The following is a 16,133-nucleotide window of genomic DNA, read 5'->3' on the forward strand; positions in this document are numbered from 1 at the left end:
TTTCACCATGTTGGCCACGATGGTCTCAATCTCTTGACCTCGTGATCTGCCTGCCTCAGCCTCCCTAAGTGCTAGGATTGCAGGTGTAAGCCACCACGCCCAGCCTGAAGCTCCTCTTTATCCAGAGATATGAATAAGAAGGCAAGTTATCTGCCCCCATTAACCCAATAGAAAATGGTGAGACACAGAAACATAACCGCAATAGACATTACTCTTCAAGAAAAGGAAGAATGGGGTTCTGGTTCTGGGAAAAAATTGAGTGGAAGTGTCTCTCCCACTGAATATAGCTCTCAAATCTGGCAGAATGGAATGGCTATTCTAGGAATCTGAAAAGTAACTAATAGCAGATAGATTAGAAGAGGAGGTTAGAATTCAAGTTCAAACAAATCAATGGTAAATATTCTACTTTTTTCCCCCCTTCTGGTATCCCCCAGCAACCTAGAAGTGGGCACTAACGGACAAATAAAGAGAAGCCCTCTAGTTTTCTGGTGCAAAAAGCAAGAAAAGGAATGTAATATATTCAGAGCATGGAAATCCCCTTTTTTCCTTTCTTCTTTTATTCTCGAACACTCTAACCCCTAAGGAATCCCATGGTGATGCAAAAGCAAGAAATGGAGGCCCTCAGGAGCCAAAATCCTGAGGGAGCTGAAATGTCTTCCTGCTCAGTAGCACTGCTTTAGCACTCGCTGCTTTTGTCTTCCAGCCTACTTCTTGACTGTGGATTGAGATGAAGTTGTGGAAGTACACAGCAGGGCAGGGTAACCAAAGCCCTGGATTTCTAGCTGGAGGACCAAAATAAGGACTCCTAGGGAACAAGAAAGTACTATAAAGATTGTTGAGAAAGAAGAACTGAGAAAAGAAGCCTTATAAAGTTACTAATGAATTCTTAAGCCTACCCCTATGCATACTTAGATGTGATACACCACCACCCAGATCCAAGACGACTGGGCAGCACATATGTAGTTCAGACTCAAACAAACTGCAAAGGATTTGAAAACTGAATTGGCACTGAAACCACAGCCTACAGAAGGCAAATTGGAACTTGTGACCTGAATCCGGCAGATTCAGCTGCCTGCTAAAACAAAAAATATCAACATTCCTTTCAGGATTTAAACAAAATTCAGAGAATCGTAACATAATATTCCAAATTTCCAGGATATGATCCAAAATCACAAAGCAAAGAACCAGAAAAGTCTCAGTTCACATAGGAAAAGAAAATGAACCATTGCCAATGCTAACATGACACAGATATTGGAATTATCTTACAGCAAGCAATTATGAGCACTTGAAGCCAATGGAAAAACAAATTTTCTGCAAAAAAAAAATACATAAAGAAAATTCAAGGAAAATTTTAGAACTGAAAACACAGTAACAGAAAAAAAAATGACTGAATGGTCTCAATAGCAGAATGGCAGAAAGATGATGAGGAAGAAAATCAGTGAGCTTGAAAATAGATCAATAAAAAGTACTCAATTTGAATATCAGAGAGAATAAAGACTTACAAAATATTAATAGAGATTCAGGAACGTATAGGAAAACAACAATAGGACTAACATTTGTGTCAGTGGAGTCAGTTAAGGAAAGAAGAAAGATAAAATGCTAAAAAATATTTCAATAAATAATGGCTATAATTCCCCAAATTTGATGAAAGACATAAATCTACACATTAAAGAATAATGGCTTTTTTTTTTTTCAAGATGGCAGCTAGGAGGCAGTGTTAGCATGTCTCTTCTACTTGGAAGGACAGAATTGTGGGTAGAGATTCACACTGTGAACTTTTTTCTCCCAAGAGCTGCCACAGGAATTTACCAGGAAAACCAAAAAAATTCACAGATCCTTTGAAAGAAGCAGCAGGCTGCGGCCTACTGTATGAGACAGGCAACAAATTGTAAGTTACCAGAGTGTGAGAGGGAGTGAGCCTGCCTCCAAACACACACCCTCACTAGGAAATCTGCAAATCTAGATCACTGGAGAAGGCCTTAACTTTACTCAGAGTTGGAATGGATTTAGGGAGCGGTGTGAAATATAAAAGTAAAAGCAGCAGCAGGAAGTGTCTTTGTAGGCATTTCCAGTTTCCAGCCTGAGCTCAGGAAAACCAGCCTTGACTATATATCTCACAGGGGCCCTTGGGGAAGGCAGCCAACAAACTCAAGGAGTTGTGCAGGTTAAAAGAAATTCCTGACTGAATTCTGTGAGATAATTTTGAGTGGGGATGAACTCCCTTGAACAGAATCTGGGGGCAAGCAGGAAGTGTGCTACAGACAAGCTGGGTGCCTGGCCTGTGTAGCTGTGCTGGGTGCCTGGCCATACCAGCAGACAGGGAGGGACATGGCCTGAAAGCTGTGCTTGCTATCTCTGCAGGGAGGCTTATGGCCTGGGGCAGGTCTGATTTCTGTGCACAGGCTGCCTGGATCTAAACCTGGTGTTGCTAGTGGGACACTGTGAGATCAAGACCAGCCTCACCAACTGCATAGGAGCTGGGTGAGGTCTGCTGCTGCTGGCTACTTCCCACTCCACTTGTGAACTCTTCTGCACAGCAGAGACAGTTATACTCCCCTTTGGTACATTACCTAAGCAGCCTGAGAACTACCTCCCATACCCCCCAGTGGCTACAGCAGGCCCCACTCAAGGAGAGTCTGAGCCCAGACCCGCCTAACAAAAAGGATGTAAACTTTTGGGACCTTTATGGCCCCGCCCATTGACTGAGAAACCAGAATACTTCCTTCGGCCAATTTAAGGCAAGCTCAAATCCCACGGCTGACACCACAGCTGGTGCTCTCTTGCAAGTGCGACCTCCTGCCTGGAGGCCAACCAACACAGGCCATTACAGCACCTTTTGACTGAATAACACTGCTCCCAGGAAGGGGAAAATGGCTTCTAACACCACTGCCTGCAACATCCTGGCTAACTAGACACCCTGAATCTGTCCACATGACAAGTTTACTATTAGCATAAGCAGCATTTGAGGAAGCCAGCACATTAAGCCTAACTAAAACCAAGGAATTTCACAAAGTCTACATTACTCCCCTGCCACTTCCATCAGACCAGGTGCTGGTATCCACTGTTGGGAGACTTGAAGACAGGTCACATCACTGGATCCTTTGCAGACATTCCCCAGCACCTGTCCAGAGCCTGGTAGCCCCGCTGAGTGACTAGACCCAGAAGGGCAATAACAATCACTGCAATCCAGCTCTGCAGTCATTCCCCATTCTTAGGGAATGGGGGAGAGCACCACATCAAGGGATCACTCCATGGGACAAAGGAATCTAAACAGCAAGTCTTGAGTCCCAGATCTTTCTGCTGGTGGGAAGTTTCTTATAGAAGAGACACAATTGCAGTGCATGGAGCAGTAGAGAAAGTCTACACCTCTACCCTAAGAGGCAGGCAGCCTCTGTGATCATGAAGAGCCTTGGAGAAGTGGTCCTCATTCCCTCTGGCACACCACTGCAGACACAGTTGAGGCTTCTTCCATGGGAACACAGTGTGAAAGCAACCTACAGACAGCCTTCCTGGAACAATTCAGGGTGATTACACCCCACCATGAGGAGTACTCCTCAGATTTAGGCCTGCATGAGAGGCAGAGTCACAAGTCCTCCCTACTTGGAACATCAACATTCCTACAGATGAAAAGAGGTGCCTGTCTCATCTGAATAGCCAGAACACTGGGACAAGAGTGAGGGTGTGAGATGGATAGCTTTCCTGCTGGCCTGGAAGAGGAGATGAAGTATATCCCACTCTTCACCATGATAAAATTTCATCTAATTGAGAGCTCCCCCAGCCACCTTCATCAAGGCTGGGACCTCTGCCCACCATTGGGTGTTATATCTCCCCACCTGCCCTAGCTACAACCAGGGCCTACCCAGGGATACCTTCCCTATTGGTCTGAGGCCTGAATCATCAATTCAGTAAATAAAATACTGGGGAAGAATTAAATAAATAAATAAGTGTACACCATAAGACAATGAGACAACCTTCAAGAGATCCCTGCTATTCCAAACCCATAGGAGACAGTGAACTTACCCACAGACCACATACATAACTACCATCACCAGCATAAGGGAAAGCCCTACTGCACAGACTGTCTATAAGGAACTCAAACAGATTCTTCACCCTAAAAGCACCAAGAATCAAGTTAGGCTAAAATAAACTATAAACATTAAAGTTCAATCATGAAGAGGGAAAAAAGAAATTTAAAAACAAAAACACAGCCCAACCAAAAATAAATCCAAGAACAATTTGAAGAAACAGTCTACCCAAATGAGAAGGAACCAGAAAAGTAATTCTGGTAATATGACAAAACAGGGTTCTATTTTGTCATATTACCAAAAGATCACCCTAGCTCCCTAGCAATGGATCCAAAACAAGAAGAAATCTCTGAAATGTCAAATAAAGAATTCAGGAGGTAGATTATTAAGCTACTCAAGGAGATACCAGAGAAAGGTGAAAACCAAATTAAATAAATTTAAAAAAATCCAGGATATGAATGAAAATTTTTCTAGAGAAATAGATATCACAAAGAAAATATAATCAGAACTTCTGGAAATGAAAGACACACTTGGGGAAACACAAAATGCAGTGGAAAGTTTCAACAATAGACTAGAGCAAGTAAAAGAAAGAACTTCAGAGCTCAAAGACAAGGCTTTTGATTTAGCCCAAATCAGACAAAGAAAAAAGAATTTAAAAAAATGAACAAAGTCTCCAAGAAATATGGGATTATGTAAAATAGCCAAACCTAAGAATAACTGGTGTTCCTGAGGGAGAAAAGATGTCTAAAAGTTTGGAAAACTTATTTGAGGAAAAAAATAAGGAAAACTTCCCTGACCTTGCTATATAGATCTAGACATCCAAATACGAGAAGCTCAAAGAACCCCTGGGAAATTCATCACAAAAAGATCATCACCAAGGCACGTAGTCATCAGGCTTTTTAAAGTAAAGATGAAGGAAAGAGTCTTAAGAGCTGTGATACAAAAGCATCAGGCAACCTATAAAGGAAATCCTATCAGATTAACAGCAGATTTCTCAGGAGAAACTGTATAAGCGAAAAGGGATTGGGGTCCTATGTTTAGCCTCTTTAAACAAAATAATTGTCAGCCCCAAATTTTGTATCCAGCTTCATTTGTAATGGATACAAATGTATCCATTCATTTGTAAGCTTCATAAATGAATGAGAGATAGTCTTTTTCAAACAAATGCTGAGAGAATTTGCCACTACCAAGCCACAACTACAAGAACTGCTAAAAGGAGCTCTAAATCTTGAAGCAAATCCTGTAAACACATCAAAACAGAACCTCTTTAAAACATAAATCACACAGGACCTATAAAATAAAAAACACAAAAAACAAAAAACAAGGTACCCAGGCAACAAATAGCACAATGAATGCAACAGTACCTCACATCTCAATACCAACATTGAATGTAAATGGCCTAAATGCTCCACTTAAAAGATACAGAACTGCAGAATGGATAAGAACTCACTAACTAACTATGTGCTGCCTTCAGGAGGCTCGCCTAACACATAAGGACTCACATAGACTCAAAGTAAAGAGGCAGAAAAAAGACATTTCATGCAAATGGACACCAAAAGCGAGCAGGAGTAGATATTACTTTATCAGACACAAAAAACTTTAAGACAACAGCAGTTAAAAGAGACAAAGAAGGAGATTACATAATGATAAAAGGCCTTGTCCAACAGGAAAATATCACAATCCTAAACATACATGCACCTAACACTAGATCTCCCAAATTTATAAACCAATTACTAATAGACCTAAGAAAAGAGATAGACAGCAACATAATAACAGTGGGGTACTTCAACACTTCACTGACAGCACTAGACAGGTCATCAAGACAGAAAGTCCAAAAAGAAACAATGGATTTAAACTATACCTTGGAACAAATGGACTTAACAGATATACACAGAACATTTCATCCAACAACCACAGAATACACGTTCTATTCAACAGGCTTGAAACTTTCTCCAAGATAGACCATCTGATAGGCCATAAAATGAGCCTCAATAAATTTAAGAAAATTGAAATTATATCAAGCACTCTCTCAGTGGAATAAAACTGGTAATCAACTCAAGAAGAAACCTTCAAAACCACGCAAATGCATGGGAATTAAATAACCTGCTCCTAAATGATCATTGAGTCAAAAACGAAATCAAGATGGAAATTTAAAAATTCCTTGAACTGAATGACAATAATGACACAACCTATCAAAACCTCTGGGATACAGGAAGGGTGGGGCTAAGAGGAAACTTCATAGCTCTAAATGCCTACATCAAAAAGACTGAAAGAGCACAAACCAACATTCTAAGGTCACATCTCAAGGAACTAGAGAAACAAGAACAAACCAAAACCAAATCCAGCAGAAGAAAGGAAATAACCAAGATCAGAGCAGAACTAAATGAAATTGAAACAACAACAAACAACAAAAAAAGATAAAAGAAACAAAAAGCTGGTTCTTTGAAAAGATAAATAAAATTGATAAACCATTAGCAAGATTAACCAAGAAAAGAAGAGAGAAAATCCAAATAACCTAATTAAGAAACGAAACAGGAGATATTACAACTGACACCACTGAAATACAAAAGATCATTCAAGGCTACTATGGATACCTTTACACACATAAACTAGAAAACCTAGAAGAGATGGATAAATTCCTGGAAAAATACAACCCTCCTAGCTTAAATCAGGAAGAATTAGATACCCTGAACAGACCAATAACAAACAGCAAGATTGAAATGGTAAGTTAAAAATTACCGGAAAAAATAAAAGTCCAGTACCAGATGGATTCACAGCAGAATTCTACCAGATGTTCAAAGAAGAATTGGTACCATCCTTCTGACACTATCTCACAAGATAGAGAAAGAAACAAGACTCCATAATTAATTCTATGAATTCAGCATCACCCTAATACCAAAACCAGGAAGGGAAATGACCAAAAAAGAAAACTATAGACCAATATTCTTGATGAGCATAGATGCTGAAATCATTAATAAAATACTAGCTAACTGAATCCAACATCACCCTAATACCAAAACCAGGAAGGGACATGACCAAAAAAGAAAACTGTAGACCAATATTCTTGATGAGCATAGATGCTGAAATCATTAACAAAATACTAGCTAACTGAATCCAACACTAACTGAATCCAACAACATATCAAAAAGATAATCCACCATGATCAAGTGGGTTTCATACCAGGAAAGCAGGGATGGTTAAACATATGTGAGTCAATAAACAGAATTAAAAACAAAAATCACATGATCATGTCAATAGATGCAGAAAAAGCATTTGACAAAATCCAGCATTGTTTTATGATTAAAACAAACTCTCAGCAAAATCAGCATACTAGGGACATACCTCAATATAATAAAACCTATCTATGACAAGCCCACAGCCAACATAATATTGAATGGGAAAAGTTGAAAGCATTCCCTCTGAGAACTGGAACAAGACAAGGATGCCCACTCTCACAACTCCTCTTCAACATAGTACTGGAAGACTGGAAGTCCTAGCCAGAACAATCAGACGAGAGAAAGAAAGAAAGGGCATTCAAATTGGTAAAGAGGAAGTCAAACTGTTACTGTTTGCTGATGATGTGATGGTTTACCTTGGAACCCCTAAAGACTCCTCCAGAAAGCTACTAGAACTGATAAAAGAATTTTAAAGTTTCCAGATACAAGATTAATATACACAAGTCAGTAGCTCTTCTATACACCAACAGCGACCAAGCGGAGAATCAAATAAATACTCAACCTCTTTTACAACAGCTACAAAAAAAAAAAAAAAAAAAAAAAAAATACTCAGGAATATACCAAACCAAGGAGGTGAAAGACCTCTACAAGGAAAACTACAAAACACTGCTGAAAAGAAATCATAGATGACACAAACAAATGGAATCACATCCCATGCTCATGGATGGGTAGAATCAATATTGTGAAAATGACCGTACTGCTAAACGCAATCTACAAATTCAATGCAATCTGCATCAAAATAACACCATCATTCTTCACAGAATTAGAAAACACAATTTTAAAAATTGTATGGAACCAAAAAAGAGCCCATGGATTGCCAAAGCAAGACTAAGCAAAAAGAGCAAATCTGGAGGCATCACACGACCTGATTTCATACTGTACTATAAGGCATAGTCACCAAAACAGCATGGTGCTGGTATAAAAATAGGCACATATATCATTGGAATAGAATAGAGAACCCAGAAATAAAGCCAAATGCTTAGAGCCATCTGATCTTCAACAAAGCAAACAAAAACATAAAGTGGGGAAAGGATACCCTTTTCAGCAAATGGTGCTGGGATAACTGGCTAGCCACACGTAGGAGAATGAAACTGCATCTTCATCTTTCACCTTATACAAAAATCAACTCAAGATGGATTAAGAACTTCAATCTAAGACCCCAAGTTATAAAAATTCTGGAAGATAACATTGGAAAACCCCTTCTAGACATTGGCATAGACAAGGATTTCATGACCAAGAACCCAAAAGCAAATGCAATAAAAATAAAGATAAATAGTTGGGACTTAATTAAATTAAAGAGCTTTTGCATGGTGTAAGGAACAGTCAGCAGAGTAAACAGACAACCCACAAGGAGGGAAAAAATCTTCACAATCTATATACCTGACAAAGGACTAATATCTAGAATCTACAATGAACTCAAACAAATCAGTAAGAAAAAAACCATTAAAAAGTGGGCTAAGGACATGAATAAAGAATTCTCAAAAGAAGGCATACAAGTGGCCAAGAAACATATGAAAAAAAATGCTCAACATCACTAATAATCAGGGAAATGCAAATCAAAACCACAGTGCAATACCACTTTACTCCTGCAAGAATGTCCATAATCAAAAAATCAAAAAACAGTAGATGTTGGTGTAGATGCAGCAATCAGACAACACTTCTACACTGCTGGTGGGAATGTAAACTAGTACAGCCACTACGTAAAACAGTGTGGAGATTCCTTAAATAACTAAAAGTAGAACTACCATTTGATCCAGCAATCCTACTACTGGGTGTGTACCCAGAGGAAAAGAAGTCTTTATATGAAAAATATACTTGCACATGCATGTTTATAGCAGCACAATTCACAATTGCAAACTCATGGAACCAACCCAAATGCCCATCAATCAAGGAGTTGATAAAGAAACTGTGGTATATACATATGATGGAACACTACTCAACCATAAAAAGGAAAGAATTAACTGCATTTGCAGAGACCTGGATGAGACTGGAGACAATTATACTAACAGGAATTAAAAACCAAACATCGTGTGTTCTCACTGATATGTGGGAACTAAGCTATGAGGACGCAAAGACATAAGAATGATATGCTGGACTTCAGGGACTTACAGGGAGGGCGGGAGGGGAACGAAGGATAAAAGAATTCAAATAGCATGCAGTGTATACTGCTTGGGTGATGGGTGCACCAAAATCTCACAAATGACTGTTAAAGAACTTATTCATGTAACCTAATACCACTTGTACCCCAATAACTTATGGGGTAAAAAAGGAAAAAGCACATGCACATGAATGTTTATAGCAGCACAAATCGCAGTTGTAAAAATATGGAACCAGCCTAAGTGTTCATCAGCCAATGAATGGATAAAGAAAATGTGGTCTATATAACATAATCGAATACTACTCAGCCATAAAAAGGAACAAAATAATGTCCTTTGCAGCAACTTGGATGGAGCTGGAGGACATTATTCTAAGTGAAATAACTTAGGAATAAAAAACCAAATATGGCATGTTCTTACTTACATGTGGGAGCTAAGCCATAAAGATGCAAAGGCATAAGAATGATATAATTGACTTTGGGGACACAGGTGGGAAGGCTGGGAGGGGGAGAGATTAAAGACTACATATTGGGTACAGTGTACACTGCTTGGGTGACAGGTGCACCAAAATCTCAGAAAATACCACTAAAGAACTTATTCATGTAACCAAAAACCACCTGTACCCCCAAAAAAACTATTGAAATTTTTCTAAAAAGAGGATCATGGCAAACCTCAAACTTAAAATATCCACACCCAGGCACATAATAATCAAATTACTTATAACTAAAGACAAAGAAAAATCTAGAAATCAGTCAACAAGAAATAACATTACCTCTAAGGGGAAAATGACACAAAAGAGTACATATTTCCCATCGGAAACCACAGAGAACTGAACCAGTATTTTTAAAGTGATGAAAGAAAAGAACTGTCAATCTGGATTTCAATATCCATTAAAAATATCCTTCAGGAATGGTAAACACATATGCAGAGGGAGATAAACTGAGAAAATTTGTTACCAGCAGATCTGCTCTGAAACTTTTGCTAAAGAAAGTTATTCAGAGAAGGGAAGTGACACCAGAAGGAAACCCAGAACTTTAGGAATGAAGGAGGGAAACAGAGTGGCAAAAATCTAGGTAAACATAACACACTATTCTTCTCCACTTGAGTTATTCAACGTATGTTTGACAGTTGAAAGCAAAAAATGTAACATTGCCTGATGGAGTTTTCAATGTAGGTAGCTTTAATATGTCAAACAACTATAACATAAGGAGGGAAGAGTAAGGGAACCAATATGGCCTAAGATCTCTACATTCCTTTTGAAGTAGTAAAATACTGATTTTAAGTGGATTGTGAAAAGATAAGTAGGTATATAGGAATTTCAGAGCAACCACTAAAAAATTATACAGAGACATATTAAAATACACAATAGACAAAATAAAATGTAATAATAAAAAATATTCAAATAACGTGAAAGAAGGCAGGAAAGAGGAAAGAAAGGAATATAAAGCAGTGGTAACAAACATAAATGAAATGATTAATTTAGTATCATATAAAGTAGATTTCAGAACAAAGGGAATTACCAGAGATAAAGAGGGATATTACATGATAATAAAAAGTGTCAATTCACATAACAACATTTCTAAGTGAGCATGCACTCTGAAGCAGAACTTTGAAATACATAAAGCAAAAATTGCCAGAATGAAAAGAAGAAAGACATATTCACCATAATAATCAGAAATGTCAATACTCCTATTTCAGGAATAGATTAAACTAGCAGACAGGAAGATTGGCAAGGCTATGAAGAATTAAACAGCACCAACAATCAAAGGGTCTAGCTGATATTTATAGAACACTTCATCCATATTCTTCATCATATTATTTTCAACTGAACACAAAACATTCTTCAAATTAGATCATATCCTGGGTCATATAACAAATACTGTAAATTTTTAAACATTTAAGTAATACAAAGTATATTATCTGGCCATAATAGAATCAAACAGAAAATTAACAACAGAAAGATACTAAGAACATCATCAAGTACTTGGAAATCAAGAAATAAATTTCTACATATCCCATAGGCCAAAGAGTAAGTCTAAAAGAAAAGCAAGAAATATTTTGAACTGAATAAAAATACAACATATCAAGATTTGTGGGATGGTATGACAGTAATTCAGAGTGAAACTGAAAACATTAAATGCTTATATAAGAAAAAAGTCTCAAATCAGCAATTTAAGCTCCTACCACAAGAAACTAGACAAAGAAGAGAAAAATTAGTTCTAAGTAAGTAGAAGAAAGAAAATAGTAAATATAAGAACAGAAATTAATAAAATAAAATTCAGAAAATCTATATAGAAAATCAATAAAATCAGAAGCCGTTTCTCTGAAAAATCAATAAAATTAATAACTCTCTAATAAGATTGACCAAGAAAAAAAAAGACACAATAAACCAGTATCAGGAATGAAGGAGATTTCATTACCAAGTAACAACTATATACACTAATTTGACAGCTTAGATGAAATTGTTCAATTGACCAATGACTAGAAAACCACAAACTACTGAAACTCACCCAAGATAAAATAGATAACCTGAAGAGTCCTACAGGGAAATAAAACTTTTCCTATATGCAGATGACAAATAAAGGAGAAATGAGAGGCACATACTAGGAACATGGAAGTTTTGAAATCCAGCTGGACACATTTAAAAACATGTTCCCATTCAAAGCCAAGGAATGACAGCCCAGTCTCATTCCGCAGGAGTTGCTCCCTTCTTCATTGTTCTCCTTGGTTCCATCCTTAGAGAGGGTCTTCTTTTTTCATAGGAAATGGTCTGTTTGAATAGCTTCAAATAGTTGGAGAGTTTTCCCAGTCTTCTTTCTGCTCACAGAATGTTGGGTGGGGTCCAGCTGCTTTTTCATTCTTTACTGACTCAGTCCCTTTTAATCTGAGCTGATGCTCTTTGGGCACTTTTATGATTGAGGTTTATTCCACACCCCAAATACCATTTCTATAATTATTTTACAACAGAGCTCTCTAGTTAGCATGAAATGTCAGGAACAACACTCTTAATATCCTTAGAAATATTTTTGTCTATTTGAACCGGGGGTCTACCAGGCATTCCCTTCAATCTTCCTGACATCTTTATAAAAGCTTTTATGAACAACATCCCTGATTTGATTTTGTCCTGAGGCTTTTCCTACTTTGAGAATCTGTTGGCTAAAGAGACCAGAAGTGTAAAACCATTCTATTTTCCTCAACCCAGCATGACTTGGTTCATCTATATTTCTTCTAAATTCTGTTTGCAAATTAAACATTCCTTCCTTGGTTAATCTTTCTTTTCCTACATCTTATCATAAACAGCGAAAAGAAGTCAATTGCAGTTTCGTCATTCTCTGTGGGAGGCTCTTTAGCTAGGTCTACGAATTCATTAGGTACATATTTTCTAACTTTAATTTTACTACAGAGACAAACTGCTTCATAATGAAAAAACACGGGTCGCAATTTTTCAAACCTCCAAGAGCAGCCTCAACCTTTTTCAGCATTCACTAAAATGTATTTGCCATTCCTCCAATCTCTGTCAGAAGCTCACTTGCTATTTTTTTCCAGGTTATACCCGTTGCCTGGTCCCAAAGACAATGGCATATATTATAGGTTTTTGTTAGAGTAGAAACGCTTTTCTATATACTAATTTCTGTAATTATCTATTACTTTGTAACAACCAACCCCGCAAAACTTGGGTGTTTAAAACAACAGCAATGAATTATTTTTCATGGTTCTGTAGGTTGAGTGAGAGGTTATTCTACTGTCTTGCTTATGCTTACTCATGTGCCAGGAGCCATGATTTATTGGGAGTCATTAATGTAATTATTTACCACAGGATGTTCTGTGGAGAAAGATCAGTTAACGTCAGACATTTTGGTCGAGACAATTCCTTCTGAAAACACATCACAACAACAATTATAAACAATAAAAGCTTGATATACAGTGAGCCTCAACATTTAACATTCATATCCAAGCATATCCCCTTATATCAGGGACTACAAAGCATCCAAATAAGATGAGAAATATTGTAATTGATGAAACATACCCCGTCAGATAAGCACTTCCTTGTCAGCAAGAAAGAAGGTCATATTTGGACCAGTTCCATGAACATATCTAATTTGATTAAGAAAACAAATCCACTTCTCCTGGAGTCTCTAATGACAGCAAGACTAAAGAGAATATGAAAATCAGGCTTTTTTTCAGAGATGTTAACATATCTTACCATTCAGATTCCATGAAGGCCAAAAGACACTCAGGTCTTTAAGATTTGTGTTATCATTTCTGGCTGCTCAGACTCCCTTTATCAACCACATTGGGGCACTTCTCATTAATGCTCTCCTTTTGGGGCTTATCTGATTGCAACAGTACGCATGTCTGACCAACACGATCCTGTATTATAAAATGCCTTTAATTTTATAATATTTCACTACTGTTCTTTTGCTCAGAGAACCAGTGTTCAAAAATTATCTCAAAGAATAATTACATGAATAATTACATGAATAAAAATTACATAAATAAATTCTCAATGAATATTACATTAATATTATTTTTTAAAGATGTAAACTTGTTTTTCATCTCATAGTATGTCATTTTACCTTTTTCTTCCCCCAAAATATCAGCTGAAGTTAGCCATAATGCATAAATGACAAATTTCGGTTTCTTAATCTTCTCAGAGTATTTCTTCCTTTTCTTTTAATGTGTCTAAAAAGGAAAGATGTATTTAGATTCATATGCAAACACTTGAATTGTGGTTTTTGATGTAATTACATTATTTTAATAGCCAGTTTTTATTACTTATGGCAAATTTCATTTTGATATGAGCTATATCGCTTAAAATGTGATTAATATAGTAAGGTTATTCCCTCTTTTGAATATTTGAATACTATTATTTAATTTTGTTAATGAGGAGGTAGGTAGCTGAAGGTTTATAAAATCAAAGTTATTGATTAGATTAAATTTTAAGATAAGAGCTGGATATAGTTCAGACATAATAAAAAATACCTGATAGTCTAGGTACTGATAAAATGTCTTCTTTTGATGTTTGAGTTAAAAGAATAGGTGTCATTAATAAAGTATTATGTGTTAAATTGGTAAGTACAGTGCTTAAGGACTTTCAAAAATATTCCCAAATGAAATGTTTCTATCACTATAGTTATGTCATGATATACAAATTAAAATGTTATCAATTGGCTCACGACAAGTTTGCTTCAGGGTGTGAGCTGGAATGCTGGGGAGTGTTGGGAGGTTTCTAAGCAGCATATATAGGATGACAGGTGAAATATGTGGAGGAGCTAAGGCAGCACCACTTCTTGAACTCGAACTGTGTCAGGCATCCATTGCAGATAGTGTTATGCTTTTTCTGATTTATTTCTCAAAACAAACTCAACAAGTAGATACTGTTAAATCTATTTTGTTTAAAAAAATTAACATATTCAGCTAAGTAAATGATGTTACAGATTTATCATCTTTTCAAATTTATGGTCTTTCTTCCCTCTTTCTTTCTTTTTGTCCTTTATTCCTTTTCATATAGTTTGGATATGTATCCTCTCTAAATCTCATGTTGATTTGTAATCCCCTATGTTGGAGGTGGGGTCTTGTGGGAGTTGATTGCATCATGGGGTGGATTTCTCATGAATGGTTTAGCACCATCCCTTTAGTGCTCTCCTTGCAATAGTGAGTTCTTGTGAGATCTGGTTGTTTAGAAGTGTGTAGTATCTCACCACCCACCCCACTTCTCTCTCTTGCTCCTGCTTTGGCCATGTGACATGCATTCTCCGACTTTGCTTTGCCTTTGCCTTGAGGCAAGGTCCCTGAGGCCTCCCCAGAAGCCTGATAGATGCTAATACCATGCTTCCTGTACAGCCTGCATAACTGTGAGCCAATTAAACATTTGTTTCTTTATAGGTAATACCTGAGACCCAGGCTCAGGTATTTATGACAATGCAAGAACGGCCTAATACTCCTTTCATTCTTCTTTCCTTACTCTCTTCTAGGTATACAGAGAACTGTGGACTTATATAGCTTTGAGTATCAACTAAAATATATTTTGTAACTAAATTGTCAAACTGATGTGTTACATTATACCTTTGTTAAAGTATTTCCTCAGTTAAAGCAAAACTGTTCAGGATATTTTGTGCTTCTAACTGATAATCTTATATCTGATTTAAAACATGAAGTTTATGTACTATTCATTTCAATTATGTATGTGTATTTTTAATTCTCATACATTTGTGCATTTGCAATAGACAATTCAGGAAACTAGCTAAAGGTGTAATTTACAAAGAAGAAGGTAATATATAAGAAATGTGAAAATGTCATTAATTTGGTGTTTAAATAAGCTTTTAAAGATTTTCTCTATTAAATATCTATATTAACACTCATCTCAAATTCAAAGTTGGTAATAATTGACCATTCCCCTCCCCTTCCCCAAAATATGTTTTACTTACTTTTCTGACTTAGCTAAACTTGGTCTAATTGAACATTAGTTTTAATTTAATCATCAGATACAAAAATTTATGTTATATACAATCATATGTTTCTATACATAAGTTACAAATCATTCCTTCATAGGAGTACTGAATGTGTCAGATATTTAGAAGGTCACATCTTTATCCATATAGAGATAAAATTCAAACTCAGAATTGAAATTGTATATTTGCAATATGACCTCCAGTAAGAAGAGAGACAAAACTCAGGAGATGAAGGTTAAATCTCAACTCTACATATAACATATATGCCTTCAGAAGGATGTTTTAATTTTTAAATTGCAGTATTTTTATCTGAAATTTTAATTT

This window comes from Hylobates moloch, unplaced genomic scaffold, assembly GCF_009828535.3.
Source record: "Hylobates moloch isolate HMO894 unplaced genomic scaffold, HMol_V3 SCAFFOLD_3, whole genome shotgun sequence".
Taxonomy (NCBI): domain Eukaryota; kingdom Metazoa; phylum Chordata; class Mammalia; order Primates; family Hylobatidae; genus Hylobates; species Hylobates moloch.